Source organism: Euleptes europaea, chromosome 10 (assembly GCF_029931775.1).
Source record: "Euleptes europaea isolate rEulEur1 chromosome 10, rEulEur1.hap1, whole genome shotgun sequence".
In the NCBI taxonomy this organism is placed as follows: domain Eukaryota; kingdom Metazoa; phylum Chordata; class Lepidosauria; order Squamata; family Sphaerodactylidae; genus Euleptes; species Euleptes europaea.
In genome coordinates this window covers 58,302,452-58,326,928 of record NC_079321.1, presented here as the reverse complement: position 1 = coordinate 58,326,928, position 24,477 = coordinate 58,302,452, and positions in this window count along the sequence as shown.

Here is a 24,477-nt window from a genome sequence, read left to right as displayed (position 1 = left end):
GTGGAAAGCAATGATGAGAAAAGTAATGGTGCAAGCTATTTGTTGGAATGAAGAAAAATAACTTTGCAACATGACATGAAATGGTTTCTTTTTTGTGCTAGATTTATTATTCCATTTACTCTTAAAACAAACCAACCATAGGCATTTACCGTTAGTATATAAAGTTGCTTATTCCTGTACTGGAGAGTTTATCAGAAGTATAGCTTGATGGCTTCGCAAGGCATCAGTCACACTTCCTCAATGTTTGCCGATATAAATATAAAAGCTTCAAATTTAAAGGATAAATAAAGCAACACTATTATCTAAACAGGGTAAAATATAACATCCTTGTGGTTTGTGGAAATTTTTGATGTGCCTGCTGGCTTTTCAATAAAAATCAATTATGCCTTAAATGCGAGCGGTAGTCAACATACTACAGACTATAAATTCAATTTCATACTCAGAAATATGGATTAGCTGAACTAGATGCCCTTCCATTGATTTCAGAAAGCAAAAGCTGATAAGGTAAATAATAGTAAGAAGCTCTCTGACACTCCACATCAAGTTCCGGATTTCCATATTATTTTTGTAAGAACTTTCCAGTCACTATAATATCCTCCTTGTGAAATATGTATGATGAATGGATATTATACGGATTGCTGATTCATCTCTATTTACAGAATGGATATTTAGCTTTTATAATGCAAGGTGGGAATGGGATAGGAAATGAATATACTTATTTCCTTTTGCACAGTGGAAGGCATGTATCATCCTATCTGAATAAAGCCATGGGTAATTACAGAACATTCTGATTAAGCTCATGTTCTTTAGTCCGGAGTCTCCTATAAATAAAGGCTCCAGAGAATAGGGTTGCAAGACCGCACCACTCTTTACAATATAAATTAGAAGAAAAGAAACATAACGTGCTCTGTAAATTCAAAACAAAATCAGCTCCGTGGACTTTATACAAAACATCTAAAGCAAGCTGTAAGAGGAAAATGACTTAGATTTATTATTGTTATTATTATTTCTTATTATTTATAATAATACATATTTATAACACAATTTACTTAAGTCCTCAAAATGTTTCCCATACAGAAAAGGAAACGAGAAAGCAAAGATCTGCTGAAGCAGGGATGTAGCCAGCCTTCCTTGCTAGGTAGGGCTGTAATATTTTCAGTTTCTCTTTGGCCATTTTGCTGGGGGCGGGAGGGGGAACAGTGCTGATTTGCTAGGAACAATCGACCGCTCCGCTTTGTTACCCACACTCTTTAAGCATGGCCTTGGGCTTTGTTTGTGAGGATAAAATGGAGGGGAGGAGGAGGATGTAAGCCGCATTGAGTCTACATTGGGGAGAAAGGCAGAGTATAAATTAAATAAATAAAATTTAAAATACAATGAAATTCCTGCCACGCTCACAGTTGGAAGAACTATAGGCATGGATAGTGAATTTCACAAAACATAGTCATCATTCGATCTTAGCTTGCTTATAGTGTTTGCTTTGCTTTGAAGTGAACAAGTCATATGGAAGCCTTAACAATTCGCTCGTAATTTAAAATGATTTCAAGTACTTTTGTAATGTATGTAGTGGCGGCATTCAGTGTGGCAGCTGGCTGGGCAGCCACTGCTGATGCCTGCTCACAATTTACTGGGTTGCTTGGATTACATACATCCCAGGGTCATCATGGGCAGGTCATGCACCATTTAAAATCAGCTCTGTGAGAATGACAGCCCATTCCTGAGAATCGGGCCAAAGGTTTTGTGAAGGCGGCGTGACCTCGCCTCCAGCGTAAATGTGTGTAAACGCATGTTTACACACACTTACATTGGTGGCGAGGCCAGTCCCACTAGCGGCAGAGCGCCTCGGGATGGCGCCTCCCCCCTCTACGCTGGCGCAGGAGGGCGTTCCGGGGGAGGAGCCACCGGGTAGACGGCTTCCTATCCCATTTCGGCCACTTCCGCCGGAGCTGGGAATGGCGGTGCTGCACCTGCTTTTTAGCAGGCGCAGCCTCGCTATTCCCTATGGGGCGAAAGGCCCCAGTTAAACCAAAAAGCCACAAAATGGCTTTTTTTTGTTTTTGTTTAACGGCATACGGGGAGTGGCTTTGGAAGAGGCGCCGCTGCGCCTCTTCCCCGCCATCCCCGTACACCTCTGCTCAGGAATGGGCTGTTACTGTGAAGTGCTTTGGGACATCAACTGAGCTGTGCACAACAATGACAAGTCGGTGGGGGGAGAGGGTTATTAGGTTGTGTGAAAACATGAACATGTGAAATGCTGCCAATGATCCTGTACTGTACTGAGTCAATAGACAGAAAGACAGGCTCAATTAAAAACAATAATTATCTCCCTGCTCTCAAGTGACAAGCAGAATTTGAACCCAATAGTTTGGCTATAAAGTTAAAATTGCATGATTTTTGGCCTTCTCAGAAAATATGTGCAGTGCAGCAACCGAGTGGATAGGGCAAAAGAACACTACACAAAGCCCATATCAGCACTTGTTTGAGCAAGTTAGCTGATAAAAGACCTGAATCTTATGTCTGGTTCCAATGAATTATCTCATGAACATGCAGAGCTGATAGATTATATGGCAGTTTTATATGTTTGTGAACCAGAGTCTCTCCATGGGTGCTATATAATAAGTGCTACAACGGGGACAGAAGGTGGTCTCACACACAGCACCCACAGGAAGGCACAGATTCACACCCAAAGGCACATGTATGCAAGCACAGCCGTTTAACTATGAACCTAACAGTGATAAGGGCCCCAGTGATATGTTAACCAACTCTAAATTTCCCACCATGTACAACAGGAATCATGAGGGGGGGAAAGCAGCCAGATCACAGGCTTATTGTGCAAAGATATGGTAAAAGATCACCAAACAATTTTGTACTGCTACAATGTTATATGAATGGTTTATAATTGTTTAAATTTTGGTATAGTTGGTAATGTAATACTTCATTAATTTCCTGCTAAATATGAAGCTATGTCAAACAGATGGCTTTCATTAGTTCATTGTTCCTTTTAAATTACTGTTTAGAATGTTCTGTCTAGAATTTTAAGACCTAGTGTGAACCTAACTGATAAAACTAACAAAAGCCATTCCCACTGTATTGTCCCATTGTAACTATAGCATTTTGCAGACAACTAAACACCATTGTTTATGGGGAAACCATTCTTATAGATACACTTGGAAATCTGCAAACATTCATAAACAGCTCACTCTTGAGGAAAAAGAAAAAGTGCCATTAAACAGGTGTTAGAATTTAAATGACATCTCATTAGTGCCTTCTTCCCGTGGAAAAGAAACTGAGGGGGGGGGGGGGAGAGAAGAATCCTCCCTTTATTTAAAGCCATCCACATTGCTCCTATGGGTTTTTTGGATTATCATTGTTTTATGAAAATGTTTAGTTGTTGTCAACATTCTCCAAACAAATCAACCAGAGTTGTGCTCTCATAGTGCATTCCTATGCACCTTTGCCCCACTCTTTGATTTCAATGGGCTTAGGCTGGAGATTTCTCTCATGACCAATTACAAAGCAATGTGCAAAGAGGCAGGGATTCAAATGCTTCCTGCTTCCTTGGAGCTCTTTCGGAGCAGAAGAAAGGCTTTTTAAAACCAAGGCTTGGATTTCTCCCCCCCCCTCCTTTTTCAGATTGCTCTGTTTTTCATTCTTGAAATGCTTTTTTATGCAGCAATTGGGTTTTCGGGGGGCGGGGATTTTCTCTCACAGTAAGCTCTACAAAGTAAGCCAATTACAAAGCAGCATTTAAAGGGGCGGGGACCTGATTTGAGTTTGGAGACTGCTGGTGCATAGATTCCAACAGGAAAGTGTGGGTCCAGCGAGCAATGAACAGCAGGTAAAACACCCGTGCATAAATGGCCATAATCTGCTTTTGGCCTGAGAATTGTGTTATGAGGCTTATTTCAAGATGCTATATGTTGGGGGGATGTTTTTGTGCTCTTGCTGAGTTCTTAATGCTGGGTTTTTAACATTTTATTAATTGTTAAAACTTCTATGGTGTTCATGTTATTATATTTTACTTGGAAAGTCACCTTGAGCAGTATCTGTGGCTAATCAGCATGAAAATCATCTAAATAAATCTAGAAATAATTCTGCAGAGGATTGCACTGACAATGATTTAAATCAGTGACAAAATGCCCCTAGACTTGAATGGTTGCTGACCTGTATTTCTAATTCACATGATGAATACAGCCATGGTAGTAATCTTGTAAATGCCCCTCTCTAACATCGCAGCCCAGGATTCTTTACAGATGCAGCTGGAAGAACAAATCTATGTCCTTGATAGTAAGAGTCCCCTAGTTCTTCTCTGCTACATTTTAAATTTACCACCATAACTGAAATAAAAAAATTGGAGTCAAAGCTTCTTCCTCCCTCATCATTTTAAACAGACATTAAAAATATATGACTAAAGAGAATATTACTAAATGATATATGTTGCATAATCACTCAAAGCAAGGGATTAAATGAAACAATCAAATCTTTTTCTTCAAAGATTATTCTTCGAAGAGTTCTTGGAGTTTTGCTATATGACAGCAGTTATGTGGCTATGAGATACCAACACCAATCTAGGATATAATAACCAAGGACTCCCACAGCACTTTGTTATGACACTATAAGCTTTCATGATTAAGAGCCCAATTTGTAAGAGACAATTTCAGGTTCACTGTTTAGGATTAATGCTAGGTTCTGCATTGCTAATGCACATAACAAGTGTACATCAATAGTTCGGAGCACCCTTTATGTACATTTTTATCATCCCAGATGCAGATGTGCTGTACATAGGGTTGCCTTGAAAGTGTTGCTTGATACATCCACCAATCCAGAATACAGCTTCCAGACTGCTAACAAGGACTTGCCACAAGTGAGAACATCTCACTAGTGCTCAAAGTTTTTTGCTGGCTCCCATGGTTTCCAAGGATTAGTCAAAATGGTGGTGTTCACCAAGAAGCCCCTCGGTTACTGTGATGAAGATATCTGAAGAACTGCATTCTTCACATGAACCTGCCCATCTATTGACATTGCCATCAGAAGCCCTCTTTCTGGTAGTTCCACCTTCAGAAGTTAAGAATCTCAGAAGAACTTTTTTGTGCTATATAGTATTTCCTCCTGAAAGATTGTCACCTGGGACTATTTTTTTTACATGCCAGGCAAAGTATTCCTGTCTATTGAAGTGTTTAATTGTTTTTCCTCTTTCCTTGGTGCCTAATCCTTTGTGTGGGAGGGAAGGCAGCACGGTGTAGCCCGATCTCGTCAATTAACACCTGCACCCTCTGTCAGGAGCCTGGGTGTGACCTTTGATGCCTCCTTGTCAATGGAGACACAGGTCACAGCTTTGGCCCGGATGACTTTTTATCATCACCGCCGGGCCTGGCAGTTGGTGCCTTACCTCTCCCGCCCTGACTTAGCCACAGTGATCCATGCAATGGTCATCTCCAGATTAGACTACTATAACTCGCTCAACATAGGGCTGCCCTTGAGACTGACTCAAAAACTCCAGCTGGTACAGAACGCCACCTTGAGGTTCCTTAAGGGGACCTCGCTGCAAGCGCACATACAGCCAGTGCTCTGACAACTGCACTGGCTCCAGCTGGAACATCAGATCAGGTTTAAGGTGCTGGTTTTAACTTTTAAAGTCTTACACGGCCTGGGACCTTCATATCTGCTGGACCGCCTCTCCAGGTATGTGCCCCAGAGAACACTTCATTCTGCCAATAATAACCTCCTGGTGGTCCTCAGTCCAAAGAGTGTCCAGCTGGCCTCAACCAGGGCCAGGGCTTTCTCTGCTCTGGCCCCTGCCTGGTGGAATAGCCTTTCTAATGAGTCCAGAGCCCTGCAGGACCTTAGGGAATTCTGCAGGGCCTGTAAGACTGGGCTGTTCTGCCATTCCCATGGTTGAGGTCAGATACAGTTTAACCATTAATGCTGGCCTCCCAACCTCCCCCTTCTTTTACTGATTTTTGCTTCTGCGGGAGCGCTGACTGGTTATTTTTGCTGCAGTTCTATGTTGTATCAGGGCATCAAACAAAATGAGATAGATATTTATATTTGATATTTAATGGTTGATTTTTATGGGGCAATTTTATATTTAGAATGTTTTAATGATGGAAAGATGTTTTTAAATGTGTTGTGCACCGTGCTGAGTCCAGCTTTGTTGGGGAGGGAGGGATATAAATTTAATATAAATAAATAAATCTCAGAAGCTAAGCAGGGTCAGCCCTAATTAGTATTTGGATAGGAGATCACCAAGGAATACCAGGGTTGCTGCGCAGAGGAAGGCACTGGCAAACCACCTCTGTTAGTCTCTTGCCTTGAAAATCCCATAAGGGGTCACCATAAATTGGCTGTGACTTGATGGCACTTTACACACACACACACACACACACACACACAGTCCTTTGTGTAATGGACAGAAGTCTTTAAATGCGCCCGTTATTGCAGTTTCATGTAATTGCTTTTTATATTATTTTTATTTTTTTAACCCCTTGTTAACCTTGTTGTTGTTTTGACAGCTCATTGTGGGGGAAAGTAACATGAAAATATAAATAAATAACATTTTCAGGTGCAAGCTTCTGCATCAGCTCTTTGCCATGTTCTAATGGAAAAGCTGTCAACCTGTATGATAAATAATGCTTTACATTCATTTGGTCATAATTTTCAGGAACAGAATGTTACTTCTATGCCATAAATGCAGAATACTATTAGTTATAAGCAGAGCTGCTGAAAACTTTGATAAGAGCATAATTTTCAGTCATAGTTACCTTGACTGAATTCCTCAGCTTGGATCTCACCTAGATTCATGTGGGTGCAAGGAGGGGGGCAATTTTCATTGATTTCCCCTCCCAAAAGAGACCTCAGTTTTGTCCCCCATCCCCTAGGAGTAACATTTCAGATGGTATTAGACTGCCTTGGGAGGGAGGAATTGTCAAAAAAATTGCCACCCTCCTTGCCCATATGGAAATCTAGGCAGGATCCAAGACCTCATTTACATATGAATCAGGCCCCCTTGCTGCATTGCCTTAATGTTGTTGTTTTAAGTTTCACTTGAACATCTCGCTGAACAGCTTTGCAACTGTACAGTTAAGCTATGCTATAGGTCATGGCCTGTTTGCTACCTTTTATGTTTTTTATGATTTTATCTTGTCTCACTTTGAGAGCTGAGAGAGGCAACATATAACAGTTTTCAATGAATAAGTAAATAAACTTTTGTAACATGAGTGTTGCAGCTTGCCGCTGATTTCATGCCTGCCCAGTTGGTGAACTAAATCTTCTCCATCACTGGTCAGTTGTCGACCTACTTGTCGAGGGCAGAATCACTCACAGTTTGTCCTCTCTTTGTGCCTTTACACTCAGATGCATTCTTTAAATGACATATATTGCCACCAGCAGTTTGAGCCTGTGCAGTCACCAGCATGTATCATAGCAGCACAGAACTGATTAAAAATCTGCAAATCAGAATGCACTTATGTGACTGAAGAGAGTTTCCCAGGTTCATGACAAGACCTGCACCTTTGTTTATAGAACTGTCCTGAACACCAACCAATCAGTGCATAAGAAAATGAACCAATAACTTTTTTAAAAAAAATCCCTTGATCCCACCCATGGCAACCAACAAGGAGGACCCAGGGATTTTGAAAAAGATGGGCCCGAGGGCTTTGAAAACGGCAACCATTGCAATTTTGTGGCCTTTGCTCTCATTTGACCCAGCACCCAACAGTACCCAGGACAGATGAGAGAAGAGGATCCTTGTGCTGAATAACAGAGGACCCAGAGGACAGGAAGAAGAGAAGAACACCCACAGAAATCATGAGGATGTAGAATTTAATAACTCTAATCTTGAAATAATACAGATAATTTTTATTTTATTTATTTATTGGATCTATAACCCATCCTCAGTGTACGATTGTAGGTAATTTGTAGATTTTCCCCCTTTTGTTCCCAGTAAACATTGGATAGTTCTCATTCAAAATACTACAACCTCTGCACTCACCAGGAGGAAGTAGATCTAATGAATAAGGCATTTGACAAGGTCAGGAGTGTTGGATTCTATTGTTGGCTCAGGCAACTCTTTCACTACATAGTGCCATACAAGAAACTTAGCCTGCCTATTTGACTGTCGTTTTCTTTAAGATGAATACCACAAAGGAACATTGCTGGACATAGTTTATAGCATACATCACTAGTTACTATGGTGATGAGACCATTAATTAATGTTTTAAAGCACTTTGAGATCCTGAATGAAAACAAACATGCATTAAGTTAGTGAATTATAACCTAGACCGCTGAACTTCTGCAGAAAGGATTGCCCCACCAACAAGAAGTATACAGTAAGTGTTCAAGTGCAACTATAAAATAAAGGCATGGCATGCTTTCAAATGCAACATTCTATTCTCTCCCATTCATTCCAGACTGAATTATATGAGAGACGCAGAAGGATTCAAAGGCAGAAATTAAATAAAAATAAGACAACTTCCATACAAAGCAGGATAAGAAAAAACAGCAGTTTGAATCAAGCTTTCTCTGGCATGTCCGACCAGATTTACTATATATTAGTACCGGCTAAGTGTATATTTGCCCTGACCTGGATGGCCCCGGCTAGCCTGATCTTGTCAGATCTCAGAAGCTAAGCAGGGTCAGCCCTGGTTAGTATTTGGATGGAAGACCACCAAGGAATACCAGAGTTGCTATGCAGAGGAAGGCATTGGCAAACCACCTCTGATAGTCTCTTGCCATGAAAACCCCAAAAAGGAGTCGCCATAAGTCGGCTACGACTTGATGGCACTTTACACACACACAAGTGTACATTCAGTGGAATATTTTATTTATTTATTTATTCATTTATTTAATTCATTTGTACCCTGCCTTTTCCCCCAATTGGGACCCAAAACGGCTCACATCATTCTCCTCTCCTCCATTTTATTCTCATAACAACCCTATGAATTAGGTTAGGCTGAGAAAGTGTAACTGGCCCAAGGTCACCCAGTGAGCTTCCATGGCATCAGGACTGTCAAGAGCCACCATGCTTCCCCCCCATATGACCCTGATCCAAATGATATGTCTAATTTTGTAATTGTATATTTGTGTGTGTGTGTTAAGTGCCATCAAATCGTTTCTGACTCATGGCGACCCTATGAATCAAAGTCCTCCAAAACATCCTATCTTTAACAGCCTTGCTCAGGTCTTGCAAATTGAGGGCTGTGGCTTCCTTTACAGAGTCAATCCATCTCTTGTATATTTGTCCATACATTAACATGTGTACCCATATAGGACACCCTTTACACATCTGATGAAGTTCACAAAAATGTCATATCACAATAAATGTTTAGGAAGGAAATCATTAAGAAATCTATTTAAATTTACCCTTGTACCTTTAACTAACACAAAAGCAGGGGCAAATTGATTATGTAGTGATGCTGGATCAGAAATATTGGGATTGATTTTGCTGACATGTTTTCTAAAAAGATAGTGTCATTTGACCTATAACACGAAGCTTAATATCTACAGTACCAAAGTAGCATTTACAGAGGGATATTAGATGTCCCACCAATACAACAACCCACTGCCTGAACAGTGTTTAAAATAAAATTATATCTAATGGGGGGGGGAGGGGAGAAGGCATTTTAACTTCTGTTCCACATGTGTAACATAAATCAGATTAACATTCCATTACCATGCATGTAGGGGGGGGGGAATCATTTTACTACTTTGGTTGATTATGAGGAAGTATTAACTCTCTCACTCCCAGCTGCTGTTTATAATATTAACAAGGGTTTGCTGCTGTACTACTATTAAATACTTCTTAACTGTCAACCAGGATAGGGATGAGGAATTGAGACTAAGACTGAGACCTAAGGGAGCAGTTAGAAAGGGGAAGAGAGAAATTGAAGGCACTTCATGAAAAGAGAGCAAAATGGAGAAAAGTATGGAAAAGAGGAAGAGAAATTTTAGAAAGAGGAAAGGTTGTTTTCTTTTTTACAACACACTAACAGCATGGTGTAGTGGTTAAGAGTGGTGGTGTAGTGGTTAATAACACTGGTTTGGAGCGGTGGAGTCTGATCTGGAGAACAGGGTTTGATTCCCCACTCCTCCACATGAGCGGCGGAGGCTAATCTGGTAAACTGGATTTGTTTCCCCACTCCTACACACAAAGCCAGCTGGGTGACCTTGGGCAAGTCACATTCTCTCAGCTTCACCTATTTCACAGGGTGTCTGTTGTGGGGAGGGGAAGGGAAGGTGATTGTAAGCCGGTCTGATTCTTCCTAAAGAGGTAGAGAAAGTCCAAGACATTCTCTGCACCAGTTCCCAAATGGTATCAAGGATATGGTGACGATTAGTTCAAATGTTCAAAAACAAAACAAACCTTAGGGTTTTCTTCATGGATAGTATTGCCATTTTAGACAGGTGGGAACAGGTGTTGGACTCTCAGTAGGAAGCTGGGAGTGGGCTAGTATGCCAGTCAAGACTCTTTAACAAGCTGTTTTGAAGCAATCCAAAGAAGGTGCGCTTAGAATACTCCTTGAAATTGCCTTTCATCCTTTGTCCATGTGGACTTGATGTAGAGTGCTAAAGGCATTATTCTTGCATTTATTTAACAGTAAAATTTAAAAATAACATACATTATTATTTCTGAAGCACTGTCCCTTTTTCGGGGGGCAGTAATTATTTAACTAGTAGATTTATTGAAGCTATGTTTAATAGAACTGAGGAATATCCTGGCCAATTGTGAAAGTATTGATATAGAATCATAGAGTTGGAAGGGTCCACCAGAGTCACCTAGTCCAATCCCCTGAACAATGCAGGAAATTCACAACTCCCTCCCCCTGCTCCCAGTGACCTCTGCTCCATGCCCAGAAGATGGCAACAGAACCTCCAGGATCCCTGGCCAAACTGACCTGGAGGAAAATTGCTTCCTGCAAGAAAGGGCCACAAGAGCCAAGCAATGATGCAATCCTTCCTGCCCTCCCTCTCATTATCTCCTTAAGTTCACAGAATCAGCATTGCTATCAGATGACCATCTAGCCCCTGCTTAAAAACTTCCAAAGAAAGAGAGCCCACCACCTCCTGAGGAAGCCTGTTCCACTGAGGAACTGCTCTGTCAGGAAGTTCTTCCTAATGTTTAGCTGCAAACTCTTTTGATTTAATTTCAACCCATTGGTTCTGGCCCAACCTTCTGGGGCAACAGAAAACAACTGCACACCATCTTGCATATGAAAGCACTCCAAGTACTTGAAGATGGTTTTCACATCACATCTCAGTTGTCTCCTCTTCAGGCTAAACATACCAAGCTCCTTCAACCTTTCCTTATAGGATTTGGTCTCCAGATCCCTCACCATCTTCGTTGCCCTCCTCTGGACACATTCAAGCTTGTCTATAACCTTTTTAAATTGTGGTGCCCAAAACTGAACAGAGTACTCTAGGTTAGTATAATTATGCATCTTATAATTATGCATTTGATTTTTCCTACATAATGGTGAACTTTACATTTATCTCTGTTGAAATTCATTTATAAAGATATTGAACAACACAGGTCCCAGGACAGATCCCTGAGGCAATCCACTTGTCATTCCTCTCCAAAAGTATGAGGAACCATTAACAAGCACTGTTTGGGTGTGAACCATCAACCAGTTAATCTGACAGAACTTGTTTTTAAGAAACCTGTGCTGGCTCTTAGTAATCACAGCTATCCTTTCTAAATGCTCAAGGACTGACAGATGATTTGTTCCAAAACATTTCCAGGTATAGATGTCAAGCTGACAGGTCGATAGTTACCTGGATCCTCCTTTTCCCCCTCCTTGAAAATGGGGACAAAGGTTGCCCATCTCCAATCTTCTGGCACCTCACCTGTTCTCAAAGAATTCTCAAACATAATGGACAGAGGCTCAGAAGTTACATCTGCGAGTTCTTTTAGTAACCTTGGATGCAATTCATCTGGCCCTGAAGAAACTAGGCTGCAACTCTCTTCCCTCATCATGTGTTCTATTTTTGCCCTGTTGAGCGCCATTTCCCTCGCAAGAGGAGACTGGGGGAAAGTAGGAATTGAGCAGTTCTGCCCTCTCTTCATCACCTGTTACGATTTCACTTCCCTGCAGTGGGCCTACTATGTCCTTGCTCTTTTTCTTGCTTTGAGCATAACAAAAGAAGCCTTTTCTCTGTTGTTTTTAGCATCTCTTGCTAGCCTAAGCTCATAATGAACTTTAGCTTTTCTAACACTCGCCCAACAAGCACTCATTATTTGTTTATATTCGCTCTTGGTTATAAGGCCCTCCTTCCATTTCCTAAATGAGTCTTTTTTATTTCTCAAATCTTTAAAAAGCAGTTTATGGAGCCACCTTAGCTTCTTTAGCCTCCTTCCATTTTTCCCTCTTATAGGAATCATTTGTGATCATGCCTTCAGTATTTCACTTTTAAGAAACTCCCAGCCCTCTTGAACTCCCTTCTGCTTAAGTATTTCTAACCATGGGATTCTACCCATCATAACTTTATTAAAATTTGTTTCCCTGAAGTCCAGTCCATGTACAGCTGACTATGTACAGCTTTTCCCTTCCCCAAGACATGGCCACTCCTCCCCAGGGTGCCGACTGTTTTTATCTCATCAACCGGTTTTTCCCTGTTGGTGAGAATCAAGTCCAAGATAGCAGACCCCCTTGTTTCCCTCTCCACTTTCTGGAAAATGAAGTTGTCAGCAAGACAAGTCAGGAATTCATTTGACCTTTCATTTTTAGCAGAATTGGACTTCCAAGAGATATCTGGATAATTGAAATCTCCCATGACCACTGTCCTGTCTCTTTGAGAACTTTGTAATCTGGTCTAGGAGTGTCTCATCTAAGTCGTCTCCTTGGCTTGGTGGTCTATAGTGGATCCCCACCATAATATCACTATTATTTCTTACTCCTTTTGTTTTTACCCAGAGACTCTCAACTATGCTCAGATTCATGTATTTCCTCACACGTATATACCTCGTTTACATATAATGCTACTCCTCCCCCTTCCTTATTTGTCTATCCCTTTTAAACAATTCTAATATTCCAGTCATGAGTGTCATCCCACCAAGTTCCAGTAATGCCTATTAGGTCATAGTCCCCTTCCCTTGGTCCCTTGATACATATGACTGGGTGGGGTAGATGGAAATACTGACAAAATGTGATCACAATCTTAAGCTGCATCACTGAAATAATAATTTGAAAACATCTTCTATATAGGCTCCACAGTCTTAGTTTTAGGAAGGGATCAGAGAATACAGAGAGTAATTTATGCTGGGAGCCGAGAAAAGCTACAAAAATGAACTTAATGCTCTCTGAGGTGTACAGAAAGGATAATTGCCAACAGCAGCTGCACAGAATTTGAAATAAAATGTAGGCAATGTAATACTGAATTAAATTAAGCATGGAGCATACAGGGGCCTCAGCAAAAGGAAGGGTGCATGTGATAAGAATAAACCTTATTATCAAAATGTTAATACAAAGGATGCTTTCATGCCTGGTATGGTAATGAGCTAGGTCACACCTGGCCACATCAAAGTAGTCTGAAGAGTATAATTGACAGATATCCATCCAACTTCAAGAGGCAGAGCTCACTGACACTAGGAACACCTTTGACACATTGTAATGCTGAGGGTCAGACAAGGACTGTGACAGCCTGAGAGATGTAGAACTCTTGAATCGGAGTGTCACGTTTTTTGTAATATTTATTCTTCTTTCACTTTGTGTGCCTGGACCTATTTGGTGCCACCAGGGAATCCAAGAAGAATCTCTGCTTTTGAATGTTTCCCTTTTGATTTTATTGTGATGTTTTCTTATTTTTTAAGTCAATATTGATTTATTGAGGACACGTTTGGATCATACGTTGTTCTCAAAGACACAATCTCTTGGTGGACAAGGGGAATGTACTTCTTACCTTAAGGCAAAAGATAGAAAATGACCCACCCTAAGGGCTTTTTAGTGACATTGGTAGAGAAGTGCTGCCAAGAAGACGACTGGTTTGAGTACAGTGCTTTGGCGAATCTCAGAAGGAACGACAAGCTCCAAGCTACCATAGTCCTTTGGATTTTTACGACAACTTCATACATTAAAAATGTTGACACAAGCCCTGGTCTAACATGGTTTTCTGCAGGAAAAACAGTATGCACAAGTATGTGCATATGTTTAAATGTCCATGTGTGTACATACATCTGGGAAACCTGGTTAGGTCAGGTTTCTGAGTTGTATGTATATAAACAGATGTTTAATAGTCTTGGTTTGGGCAACCTTGCACTGTTATCTGAAGATATCATAATGTGTGGAGCTTCTCTTGGTGACCATATGATCATTTATTTGTTATAGAAAAAACAAAAGGGCTGCACCGGTGGAAAGCGAACAACAAGGCAAAAAGCAAAGCAAAACCTACCATGCGATGGAGACCGACGTAATAAATATTTTAATCCCTTGTATAAAAACATTGTCATTTGAAAGTGTTTCACTATTGCCTGAAGAAGCAATAGCGAAACGCGTTGGGGCTATAATGTTTTTATTTATGGGATCTCAATGTTTTTATTAAAATATTTATTACATCTCTCTTCAATTCGCATGTAGCTTTTTGCTTATTCGTTATGACATTATTAAGTCAAGTGCTGCTATTCCCTGTCAGACTTATGGTCTATCTTGCCCAGTGATTTTTCAGACTCCCTATTTTCAGAGACGCTGTCTACACAGATTTGTCTGCTAATGGAGCCTCTTTGCATTTGCCACAGAAGGGCTGCATATATTAGATGATTCTGTGTAGTATAATAAGATGATTTTTTCATTCATACATTAAATTGAAAGTGGGCCCTGAGATGATTCAACAGTCCCCTGTGACTACATGTTGCAGTGAAATTTTGGGAATGGTGTGATTTTTTCCCTTTCATTTAAGCTTCTCTGCCATTACTCATTATGGAGGCTTTGGTAAGTTTTGGAGGAATCACATAGTTCTTAGGAACACAGCTTAAGAACACTAAGGTAGCCCATGATCTTGTCTAACATGTTGTATTGGCTTGCCCAATGGAAACATAACAACTATTAGAAGGATCCACGCCCAGTTTATATGACATTAATAAATGTATGCATTGACTTCATGTGGCTGAGTCGCATCTCCATTTACTTGAGAACTGCAAATACTGAAAGTTAGAACTTCCATGAGTTTTTTCTTATTATTTTTAACTGGGTAATACAGAAATAGAGGAGGGAGAAAAGATACCATATTGCACCGGCACCTCCTAAATGAGGACACAAGACATCTATATGGATTCAACTAATTTGGTTTATTTAAATGGATGATCTAAACCTCTCCTTATGAAAATAAGCTAACTATTAAAGGTGAGCTGTGCTAGGCAACCAACTTTGTCTACCATTTATGGCAGATCCACTCTGGCTCTAACTTGGCCAGCGCTTTCACCGGCCTTGTTCATCCTCTCCAGCACATGTACTATGTTATGAGAAAGCTTTCACACTTGAGTTGTATTTTTTTGGTCAGCCTTAATGCAAAATATTGCAGCATGGCTTTTGTTTTTTTGCTAGGGACCAATGCAGCTACCTTGTGCTGTGTATAAATTGATACTTAATACATGAATTGATTTGTGCTTTAGGAAATCCTCAGTATTCTACTTGTAAGCGAGACAAAGAACGGACTGTCTTGCTTGTCCTTTTCATAAAGCTGTTAAGTACAATTAGTGGCCCTTTAGCATGCCCAGTTTTCTCCATATTGTGCATACAGTTAAGTGCTTAAATTCTGCTGACGTTATGGAGAAATGTGGCTGAGCAGAGAATATTTACACCTGCTATACAAAAAAAACTAGAGAAATGTTTGCTTTTATTTAAACACACAACTTATGTATGTTTACGCGCAGCAGCTCTTGAAATGATTAAGTTATTACCAGTGACTGGCTCCTGGGTGGCTGCAGTGATTCAAAAACAATTTCCCCCTCTTATCTTGTTCCTAGGAAGTCTCCTGGATTCTTACATTTTCAAAATTTGTTGTAAAATTATGAGTCTCATAAGTACTGTCTCTTCTCAAGGGAAGAGCTGTGGCTCGATCACAGAGATCACACATTCCATGCAGAATGTCCAAGGTTCAGTCCCCAGCATCTCCAGATAAAAGAATCAAGTAGTAGGTGATGTGAAAGACCTCTGCCTGAGACCCTAGAGAGCTGAGTTGTGCAAAACAATACAAAAAACGGGAAATTTCGGATTTGGGTTTATTAGGCCCGGTTCTTCCAGTAAACCCAGAACAAGCCGAATACCCATACTGGTAAAGGGGTATTTCAGATTTATTTATGGGTTTACCAAAAATTTTGGGTCCATTGCAATTTATGGAGATTTATTCGAAGCTCCTGTGGGGGCATTTTTGGAGGTAGAGTCACCAAATTTGCAGCATGGCTGCAAGGGACTCTCCTTAGGGACAGGGGGTCCAATTTTATGGGCCAGCAAAGGGGTCGCCCCCATCCTCCTGGCACTTGCGAGCCGAACTGTCCATCGGATTTCAAGTTCAGAAGTTCAGTGTTGCTGAGGATTGGTGGAAAGAGCTTATTGGCAGGCTGGTGCCTCAAAGTCTGGGGGCTCACTTCATATCTGGGCGCACAGAATGATGTCCATGCAAATTAGCTACCAAACTGGGGGGAAAGGCTTAAATGCAAGAGAAATAAGGCGTGGAAAACATTTCTTTTGGTGAGAAATGACATCCTGTGAACAGTCCTTTATTATGATAAAAAATCTGAGATGGTCATGGTGCCGGGAAAAGCCAAATAATTAATAATACCAAAACCTGGGGATCTCCCTGAAACCGAATAAGTTCGAATAAATATTCAGTTTCAGGGAGTTCCCCAAGTTTTGGTATTCGGTAAAACCAAAACTCAAATATTGCTCAAACGGCTAATTTTGGATTTATTTTTGGTTTGGGTATATCAATATGCAAAACCCTATAGAGAGCTGCTACAAGTCTGAGTAGACAATACTGACTTTGATGAAGTAATGGTCTGATAGTATAAGGCAAGTTCATGTGTTCGTTTGACTTTGCTTTTTTATCATTCAATAGATGATATTTACTTTATTGACTGTCGTTTATTTGCTTTAAAAACCTTTTCTTCACCAAAGAGAGTCAGTGTGGTGTAGTGGTTAAGAGTATGTTAACTAACATCTAGGAGACCCAGCTTTGAATCACCACTCATGCCATGGACAGTAGCCGAGATGGTAGACTGGAGGGACATAATTCAGGGGAGGACCCTGAAGCCAGCATCATGCTGCAGTCACAGAATGCATTAACTTTTTAAAAACCTGTTCTGCATGCAGCCACTAGGGGCCCATGGAAGGCAGAGCACAGTTGCTCTGCTGTCTGCTTAGGGTACCTTTTTGCAAAGGTTATTACAAGGAGGCAAGCACTTGTGTATCCTGCTAAACTCATCAATCAAGCCAGCATTGGAGCAGTTCAAGCCCAGCTAACTGCATTATCAGGCTGCAACTTCCTAACATGATTGTTGTTTCCAGCAATCTGTTTCCTTCTTACCACTGCTCTTAGCCACTACACCATTCTGGCTCTCTATATTATATTCAGGTCTATATTAGAGCAACAAAGGTGCATACTTAGGCAAAACAGGTTTTCTTGTCTAAAATTAATTTAAGCTTATGGGTTTGGCTTGGTGGGCATTGGTTCTATGTATCAGCAGCTGACAAATCTCAAGGGCAAATACTGAATATGTTCTGACTAACCACTTGCCAACACTCATTTCTTCTCTCTATGTAGTGAACATCTTAAAAATGCTAAGAAGCATTGGGAGGAGATATTATCAAACGTGTGCACTATTAAGAGCATTTTCTTTATGTGCCCTTCTGTTTTTCCCCCCCTTCTGTTATGGGAGGAGTTTCCCATTTCAGATATAGATAAGGAGCCCCGTGGTGCAGAGTGGTAAGCTGCAGTACTGCAGTCCAAGCTCTGCTCACGACCTGAGTTTGATCCCGATGGAAGTCGGGTTCAGGTAGCTGGCTCAAGGTTGACTCAGCCTTCCATCCTTCCGAGGTCGATCAAATGAGTACCCAGCTTGCTGGGGGTAAAGGGAAGATGACTGGGGAAGGCACTGGCAAACCACCCCGTAAACATAGTCTGCCTAAGAAACATCAGGATGTGATGTCACCCCATGGGTCAGGAATGACCCAGTGCTTGTACAGGGAACCTTTACCTTTACCTACAGAGATAAGCAGAAGGGCAAGCATAAGCGAGTCCTCATACTTATTATTTACTAATTGTAGCAATAATATGTGGTTTGGACCCCAGCTGAATTTCCTTGAGTGGAAATCATTTTAGTGTGTTGAAATGACTAGCAAACCAACGACATCATCCTTAAAATAATTTGCAACATAACATCACTAGACTAATAGAGCTGTCCATGCCAAACTCTGACACATTGTTTGGCAGGAAATAGCTGGCTCTTCTCCATGCATTAGCTCAGGCTATCCCAGACTCCTGAAAGCCTACGTCTTTAAAAAGATTGTAAAATATATCTCAATTCAAAGTCGGTTTCATCTAGCACCATGTAAAGCAATAGCCTTGATGTCAAAAGCACACATTATATTCCATAGCTAAATTTCTACATCCCAAATGGACCTGTGTGGAATGGATTGCAGCCACTATTTGGTAAGAGATCCAAAAAGGACGCAAAGATTATTCCTGGAGCTGGCCAACAGCCTGGGCTTCTCACAGCAGGCCTGTACCTGCCAAGAAGGACTGCAAAGCATATTTGATTAATCAGTATAATTGATCAACTACATATTTAATCAGGGATGTTAACACCCACTCTTCAAATTAATTAGCAGGGATGACTTCAGGCAAAAGCTAGGTCTCAGCACTCTTGAAGAGCTAGATTCGAGTCCAGCAGCAACTTAGAAACCAACGAGATTTTCAGGGTATAAGCTTTCGAGAGTTAAAGCTCCCTTTGTCAGATAATTTGCAACATTTGCACTAACAGAGCGGTGCATAGGGATGTGCATTCTGTATATCCAAAGTGCAAAAATATCCAAAAAACACCGAATGGGTATTTTGGGGGGTATTTTTTCCAGCCAAATACACAGCACAGAATCTGAACTGCTAGCCGGCTATCCCAATCCCGAAAAGCTGAAAAAATGTGGCTTTATATTGGAATTATTCAGGAATGCTGATTGACTAATTGATTATAATTGTCTTCAGCTATACAATACATCTGCACCTACCTACCTACCTACCTACCTACCAGGAATGCTGAATAGCAGCAGTTAAAGGGGGGTCCTATGCCTTTTTCCTGCCTTTTGGCTTGTTCCCAGGGCAACAGGAGGGAGGAAGGGTAAGACACTGGTGAAAAGAAAATAGGAGAGCACATTAGGGGGAGCTGTAATGCTTGTCCAATGGCAGCAGCTATTTTGCAAGGTTATTTGGCTTCAAATGTAGAGTCCAGCAACCTTGGTTCTCCCCATTATAACAAGTTTCCCAGGACACAAGAGGGAAGAAGGAAGGAGACAGTGGCAAATAGGATTGCAGGTTAGGGAAAGCAATGCTCTTTGGTCAACCACAGGAGTTGTTTCATGTCTGTTTTTCTTTCAAATTCTTCTGTGCATGGGTGAAGAGCATAAAAGCAGACTTTGGCTGCAGCTAAACTACCTTACAGAGAGAAGTTTGAAAGTGTGCACTGCTAAGCTTGGCTTTAGCTGCTGCTCTGGGCCACTGGAGGTGCATTAGATCCTACCTACCTGCCCACACTCTGGTTTGAACAAATTGGTTTATTTTAAAGTTTTTTAAAGGTTTATATTTGTTTTTTGGGCCTCATGTTGGGTTGGGGGGAGAGGCCGAAGGGCTTTGTAAGGCCTAAAGGCCTTTTTTCTTCTGTTTGGTTCTTTGCTTTTGCTGTGTTGCGTGTGTTGTATTGTGGTTGAACTTGTTTATTGCACTTGGGGGGGGGTTGTGTGTGTTTTTTTTGGGGGGGGTCTCTGCTTGGTTTTTTAAAAAGCTGTTTTGCTTTGTTTTCCCTCTCTTACAATTCGTATCCTTTGCTCCCCCCCTTTTCTTTGTTGGGTCTGAGGGGTGGCTTTGTTGCTTAGTTTGCTTTATCTGGTTGCTTTTTCCCCTTTGGCTTCACTTTCTGCTGGTTTTATTTGTTGAAAGAGTTCTCTTCTGCTTTTGAGTTCCATGGGGGACTTGGAGTCTGTTTAGTGTTGTCCCCTTTAATTTCTAGAGGGTTGGTGGGGGGTTGTTCTTTGTTTGGAAGTTTAGCATTGCTGCTGTGTTCTTTGTGGTTGGTGGAGTTATTGTGTTGTGCAGGGTCGATAAATTTCGGATTCGGCTTTATTGGGCCCAATTTTTTTCAGTAAACCTGGAATATACCAGTAAATATGGGTATTTGGCTTATTTCCGGGTTTACCAAAAATATTGGGCCCATTATAGTCTGTGGGGATTTTTGTGACGCTCCTATGGGGGCATTTTTTGAGGTAGAGTCACCAAATTTGCAGTGTGGCTGCAAGGGACTCTCCTTAGACAGTCACCAAAGTTTGGTAAACTTTGGGACAGGGGGTCCATGTTTATGGGCCAGCAAAGGGGTCACCCCCATCCTCCAGGATTTGAGAGCCAAGCTGACCATTGGTTTTCAGGTTCAGAAGTTCAGTGTTGCCAAGGACTGGTAGAAAGAGCCGATTGGCAGGATGACACCTCAAAGTCTGGGGGCTCCCTTTGTATCTGGGGTGCATAGCATGATGTCCATGCAAATTAGCTTCTAAACTGAGGGAAACAGCTTAAATGCAAGAAAAATAAAGCACGGAAAACGTTTCTTTTGGTGGCAAATTACATTCTGTGAACAAGCCTTTATTATAGTCATCAAAAATCTGATTTCAAGAGATGGTCATGGGGCAGGGAAACGAAGCCTGTACTTGGGGCGTCCTTCAGTTTGAGAGCAAGGTTGTTGTTGTTGTTTTTTGGGGGGTGATATCTAAGCCAGCTGAAGTCATGACCAAGGCAGCTCTTGTGAAGAAGATTGCTCATCTGCATGGGTGAGGAGTCTTCTTCAGAAGCCTGGTGGTTAGCAGCTGAAGAAGTTGGCATTTTTTAGTTGGAGGGTATATCCCTCCAGACGGGACTGGGTGAGCCCAGTCTTTTAAATATGCTTGATGCAGAAGCACACCGTATAGTTGGTCAGACCAAGTTGGCTCCGATTACACGACCCCTACTTCAAAAGGGATCCAACTATGGGGCCATTACAAAACCTGTCAAAAGATAGAAAAATGGGAGAAAGCAGAGCCATGCATCTGAGCAAAGGCGAATAGCCAAGCCCGAAAAAGCTGAATAATTATACCTGAAAAAGCAGGTATTCATCAGGTACCTCTACCTGAAAAAATGGGGGGGGGCAGGTCCTCAAATAGGTTCCCCATAGGGTATAATGGAGCTGAATATATTCAGATTCTCCAATAAAACCTGAATCTGAATACCATATCGATATTAGGATTCAGGGTTTTTGGGAATACTGATATTTTTCAGCTTCAATATACCTACATTTAAAAAAAAAATTTTTTTTGATGCACACCCCTAGCTGTGCATGCCAAACTCTGAGTACTCTTGAAGGTTCCTCCCTTGAACTTGGCACATGAACTTCCTCCTCCAAATATAACACAAACATTTTGCCCTGCTCTTAAACATGAAGATACGCCTTTTCTTCTTGTTTGAATACAAGCTCAGAAGACAGTTTGCATTTAAGAATAAAACTACTGATATCCCTTTCTAATAATAACATTCCCCAGACAAATACAGCTGACAGTTCTCTCTGCTGAAATCAATGTCAATATGTCTTTTAAATCTATCTGGGTTTCCCCCCGCAAAACTGATGGACATTGATTGTGTTTTTCCTGAAGGTGGACTTTTTTAAAAGAAAAAATTCTGGGATGTCAGTTATATAACTAATTGCATATATATTATAATAGCATTTTGAAGCAGCTATACAGAATAGTTGGAGTACTTCCTGTGTCTAAAGCAAGAAAATACAGAGTGGTTGGTAGGCCAGATTCTTTGTATGGAAGATAATCTTTCTCAAACTATAACTCTACTGGGAAGCAGATACACAGTTTGAGCTTGCAAGCTCCACAGACTTCTATGGCACACAAGTCGCTTCGACACATATGAAAACTTTTCACTAAAAACATTTCACATGAATGCAGAAGCACAGGGCATTATTTCATCTTCTCCTTAAAGTCATGCTTAAAATGACTCCTCCTGGCAATACAAATGAAATTAAATTTGGAGTTAGCTGGTATAGGTAAGAGGAAGGCTGATCCAGAGAAAATGTTTTTAAAAGCTCACATCTATGCAAGTTCATTGCTTTCTACTTGCATTTTTGTATTTTCAAAAGATTAAAAAAGACAATATTGAAGATGGACTCATGGTGGAAGCAGCACTTATTTATTACACTGTAAACCATTAAACTATAAACCAGCATGGCATAGTTGTCAGGATCAGAGGACTCTAATCTGGAGAACCGGGTTTGATTCCCCACTCCTCCACATGAGTGGCAGAGGCTAATCTGGTGAACCGGGTTGGTTGCCCCACTCCTACACACAAAGCCAGCTGGGTGACCCTGGGCTAGCCACAGCTCTTAGAGCTCTCTCAGCCCCACCTACCTCACTGGGTGTCTGTTGTGGGGAGGGGAAGGTGATTGTAAACCGGTTTGATTCTCCCTTGAGTGGTAAAGAAAGTCGACATATAAAAACCAACTCTTCTTCTTCTTCTTCAATGGCAAACCTCCAAACGCCTCTTGCCTTGAAAACTATAGGGTTGCCATAAGTCAGTTGTGACTTGACCGTGGGGTGGGGAGGAGAGAGATGAGCCTGCAAGGTCAACGTAAAATACTTCTAATGTAACTCAGGCTGCTCCTGCATGCCCTCGCCTTGGTGGGAGCAGCAGCAAGCAGCACAGTGTGGATGAGTGGGGGCACGGCATCCACACATCACGGATTCTGCTCCACTTACTGCTACTGCCACCCCCACCTCCCATTCTTCCCCTGTCATGTCTACCCTTCTGCACAGACACCAGGAAGGTTGCACAGGAACTCCCTGCGGAACTGAACACGTCCTTCCCCTCACTTTTCCTCTCCCTATCAAGCTGTACTTTAACAGTACAGCACAGCTTGGCAAGGCAAGGGGGAGAAAGCCCTTCAGAGGGCCAAAAAGTGGGAATCGGGGCACAGCAGGAAACTCCCCCACACCATTCTGAAAGTGGAGCAGACACTCTCCCTCCCACACACACACACAACCATTTTGAAGCTGTCCCTTTAAACCAGAGGCAACCCTTGCCCCCCCCATCCAGATTAATGGGGAAAACTCCAGGAATGCCATGAACACTGAGACAGCAAGGTAGACTTCCTCTGAATGTGGAGGATCCACTTAAGTATGTGCTTGATAACCTTTTCTCCTTTCTGTGTAAATGCATTGAGACAGCAAGGGAAGAAGTCTGCTGCAGTACAAGACAGATCTGTGTGTTGAGTCAGTGGGGGGAAAGTCATGGTGAATGATAAAGGGAACTGGATAGAACTGCTATGTGAAGCTACCAGATAAGCACCAAATGGTGACGTGTTATGTCATAGCCTGGAATTAAGATAAAAGTTCATTCCCCAGTGCAATGGGGCTCAGTCTTTTATGCTTGTTAAGGCGGCTGGGCCACAGCTGTAATAAAACTGTTTTCTTGACTAACGGTCTCCGGTCTCTCTCCTCCATGAACCTGTTTTCCCGCAACAACACAATGTGATGTGGATGTGTGTAGTGTAGTGTGGTGCAGTGTGTGTACCAGCGTGGTGCAGTGGTTAAGAGTGGTGGTTTGGAGCAGTGGACTCTAATCTGGAGAACCAGATTAGATTCCCTTTCCTCCACATGAATGGCGGACTCTAATCTGGAGAACAGGGTTTGATTCCCTACTCCTCCTCATGAGCGGTGGATGCTAATCTGATAAACTGGGTTAGTTTCCCCACTCCTCCACATGAAGCCAACTGGGTGACTTTGGGCTAGTCACAGCTCTCTTAGAGCTCTCTCAGTCCCACCTACCTTACAGGATGTCTGTTGTGGGGAAGGGAAGGGAAGGTGATTGTAAATGGGTTTGATTCTTCCTTAAATGGTAGAGAAAGTCAACATTTAAAAACCTACTCTTCTTCTTAATCTAGGCACTTCCTGCTTTCCAAGCAGGTAGAAATCCCCTTGTGAAAAAGCCACTGTTTCTTTTTAACCCAATCGAGCCTTGCTATTTTAAACATAAGCAAAGTATAAAAGTGAAACATCTGCAGAACATATTGCTGTCTTATAAAAGACCTGTTTATGAAAACAATATTAGAAGTGATACATTTTTGCTCTGTATGGTAGAAAAGTCTGGCAAAGAATTTCAGGACTTTTAAATAAGGAAGGAATGATTTTATCACATCTCTTAAAATGCTAAAATACGGGCTCTATATTTGACTGATTTTGTTTTTCATCTGAATGGCTT